General features: G+C 33.1%; 1 long non-coding RNA gene across 5 annotated transcripts in view; it reads left to right on the plus strand.

Moving 5' to 3' along the window:
• Positions 1–213: 213 nt before the first annotated feature.
• Positions 214–3,999, plus strand: part of LOC107855649 — a 28,752-nt gene continuing 24,966 nt past the window's right edge. For 4 of the 5 annotated variants that reach the window (XR_001670321.2, XR_007052137.1, XR_001670331.2 and 1 more), the window contains exons 1-2: positions 214–348; positions 414–478. This is a non-coding gene — a long non-coding RNA (uncharacterized LOC107855649). Of the gene's footprint in view, positions 349–413; positions 479–1,749; positions 1,892–3,999 lie in introns of those variants that run through there. The other variant, XR_007052139.1, reaches the window with a different exon arrangement.

Genomic DNA, 3,999 nt, shown 5'->3' on the forward strand with positions numbered 1-3,999 from the left:
ACTTTTTTTTTGATGAATTTTTATAGGCTGGTTAGGACATTTTATTTAATGAATAATAAAAGAAACATCAATCTAGCCAAAAGCCCAATAATGTCTACAAAGAAATAAACTAAAGAAGCCTATTAAATTGATTTGGGCTCAGCCTAATGCCCAATACCCCTAGCTATAAAATCTGATGTCTCTTCCTAAAAAGAGTAGACTTTTATTTTTCACATCCTTTCCATAATGTTGTTCCCTTGTTATCGATAGAATGCTACTCTCCATTTTCTTCTCCTATGGATCATCTCTGCTCTTGTTCCAGATATCCTTAAGCTTATTTTCTTCATAGAAGATAAGTCACCAACCAAGGTTGGCCTTATTTCTTTGTAATCTTGGTCTTTTGATAAATATGCTTTTGATATTATTTTTTTTAGGTGAAAGGTATTGTGGTGCAAGGAAGGAAGGAGAAAGTCATCTGAAATTTTCACTTCTCCTAAAGGTAACCCTACTCCTCTACCAGCTTTATGATTCTAGTTTCTAGTCTCTTGATCTTTCCTTGTTGATAGTCTTGTTATGGGGGTTATTCACACTACCTGAGCATGTAGCTAACCTTTTTCACATATCATAGAATCTGATGCCGATCACTTTTGGTTTTAGTGATAACTTTTGTGTGCTAAAATATTTTAGACTATCCAATTTAAGTAGTTGTAGTTTTCCTACTGTTAGGACAAACATTGATGTAAAATATAAGTTGTATAGAATCTGCATCTTAGATGTTGTCTCTCTGTCGCAAAATGTAAGCATGTGGCTTGATATTTCTGGTTTTCACTCTAAGTGATAGTATTGTGATTTGTCAATATTTATAATTTTCCTTCCCATTCTTTGCATCAGAGTAAATAAATTGTATGACTCTTTGTGATTGCTTTCAATAGCTAAGTTAGCTATGTAATCCGCAAGTTTATTGTCTTTCCTGAAAATGTGATTTGTGTGTATATCTATTATATTTCTAGCCTTTGTGATTTAATCCAATTGCTCAGTTATTTCCCAAGGAACTTTCCAACTCCCATTGATTATATTAACCATCAAAAGTGAATCTAACTCCAGTTGAACTCTTCTGATGGTTTTGCTTAAACAGTATTTGATTGCTTCCACTATTGCTCTCATCTTAGTTATAACATTTGTTGTGAGACCTATGTTTTCACATTGTGCATACATTAAATCTCCTTCTTTATTTCTTAGGAGGAAACCATATGATCCTAATCCAAGATTACCTTTGCAAGACCTATCAGTATTGCATTTTATACCACCTTTCTCTAGCAGTTCCTATTTAACCACATGATAGAAAATTTTTGTGTTATAATTTTTCACTAATATGATCATTTTATTCCACTCTATGATAGGCATATTAATATAGGTTAATCTCTTTCTCATCATATAGTTTATATGTTGCTACACCTGATTGATCATTCCACCAAGAGTCAGATTTCCTCTATGCTCTCTCTGATTTCTTCTCTTTTATAGTGCCTAGATAATTAATTTTGGTATAAGTCTGAACGTTTTTTACAACTTATTTGTATTTTCCCAATTCCACCACATGTTAATCATAAGTGATAATTGTCGGAACTCCCCTATGATACCTGGAAAATTTGCAAAATATTACCAAAGCTGTGAAGCTATGGGAGCTATTAGAAAAATCTGAGTCATTATTTCTATTTGTAACTATTCACAACACCAATATTTGGATATCAAATTTATCCTCATTCTCTATAGGTTGTCATCAGTAGATACTCTAGATTTACTGACTCGTCTAAGAAAGAAATTTGTTTTGAAAGGCAGCTCCTTATTCCAGGTATCATAAATTTCCTTCTTCTCTCTTTTATGCCTTTGCAGCTCCTATACTGTCTTAACACTGAATCCACCACTAGTAGTCCTCATCCAGTATTCTATATCTCTCTCTTATTTCACCAAAATAGGATCAATATTATCTAAAATGAAATCTACAATCTCATTTCACACATATAAGCTCAACTGTACCTTATTCTACCTGCCTTGTCTAATGAATTATTTGACCTCTATTGTCTCTTCTCCATGTCTGTGATTCTAAACATGATACAAAGAACCTTGTTTTGTCTAAGTTAAACCAAAAACTCACTTAAATTGATTTAATCTAACACCATATGTTATATTAAATTTCCTCTCTGATTTGAATCATTTTCCTCCATACATGAGATGCTCTAGATACTTGAGCTATAATAAGATGATTGTAATACCCTATATTTTCGTCCTAGAATTCTAACCGTCGTTCCTGCGCGTCTAAGTTATAATCCAAGTGATTATCATATGAATACAAGTTACATGATCATTATCATAGTCTATGGAGTAGTTTAGAGGTAGAAAATTTTTATAGCAATGACACAAAACAAAGTTGAGCTAAGACCAATTGATTCATCCAAAGTTTGACATTTAATTCTACAAGGGTCAACTTCAAACGTATATATCTATTAATATAATTTAATTTTTCATCCCAAGACCTATCAAATTGTAGATAATTGAATTAGCTTTCCAACGATACCAATTTCGCAAAAATCCGATACCCGAGCGAAGAGTTATGCCCATTTTCATGAGAGACAGTAAGGGTGTGCGATGGGCAATGTGCCGCCCAATCAAATGTGTGCGATTGGGAGTGTGAGGCATACTTAAATGTCTGCCATAGGTGTGCGACACACACTTTAAGGTCTTCCATGGGTTGTGCACCGCATACCTCACTTCCAAGTTCCAAAAACACCCCTATATATGTCTATGACACGGGATGAAACTCCCATAACACCAAAATAAGTTTAATTTCTCTCAAAATCACCAAGAACATTCATTAGGGTTTCAATCTAAAAAATTTAAATATCTCAATATTCAACGATGAGTTTTCAATAATTCTTCGAGATTAGGAATCCCCATTCCGAGGGCAACAAAAAACACTCATTATTTTCACGAATAGAGTCCCAAGGTCAATAGTTCATTCAAAGCTTAAAGTTTAAGGTATGTGGGGTTTTCAACAAGAACATCCTTTCGTTCTTGTGCCAAAAAATCTGTATTATTTTATAAAGATACATGATTTTACTTGTTTAATTATGAATTTGAGATGGAAACTATTATCCTATATTCTTGTTCAAGAAACTATGATAATTTTGTGATGTCTTAAAGATAAATTCCTTGAGTTTTGATGTTAATATCCTGTTTCAAGTTGAATTTCAAGATTTTCGTATGAGTTATACTTGTTTTCTATACAAAGTATGAATCTTGAAATGTTTTTCTCAAGTGTTGATATATAGGATTTAAACCCTCTTTGAGATTATGATCCTTGGTGAAGTAATGTGTTATACACACCTTGATATTTGAATGATTTGACCTTTTGGTCTTGAAAGAGTTATTTTTGAACTCGAATGAGAAAAGAAATCCACATGTTGATTTATTATGAAAATGGGGTAGCATGATGGCGCTCAATAATGAATTGTTAAATTGCGTTGTTGTGGATTTTCTTTTGAAATGATCTGAGCTAAGTCTGGGAGTAGTCTTTAGCACCAAGTGGGAGGTATAGCTATGATTGGTACTTCCCTAGAACTACGTGCCCCCGTAGGATATGAGACTAAGGCTGATTGATATAGTGATCACTAGTGAACAAAAGATTAAGGTCCTACTCCGATGGCAAGGATAGGATAGCTCTCCCTAATGTGGGTTGAATATTGGACTCCATGTAGTTCACATGATTTATGTCGGTTGTAAGAGACTCCCAATGTGTGTGTGTGTATTCTCCTATCTAATATAAAAAGTCTTATTCTTCTATATGAGATGAAAACATATTGTTTGAAAGACTGTGTTTGAGAAAGTCATTATTTTCAAAAGATTTAATGAACATATATTCTAAAGAGAATTGTTATGAGATTTGATTGCTTTGATGATTTGGAATTGAAATGGAAGCGAATTGAGATTTATTATGATGACTTACATGTTTCACCCAATATATTT

The sequence above is a fragment of the Capsicum annuum genome, chromosome 1, assembly GCF_002878395.1.
Source record: "Capsicum annuum cultivar UCD-10X-F1 chromosome 1, UCD10Xv1.1, whole genome shotgun sequence".
Classification (NCBI taxonomy): Eukaryota; Viridiplantae; Streptophyta; class Magnoliopsida; order Solanales; family Solanaceae; genus Capsicum; species Capsicum annuum.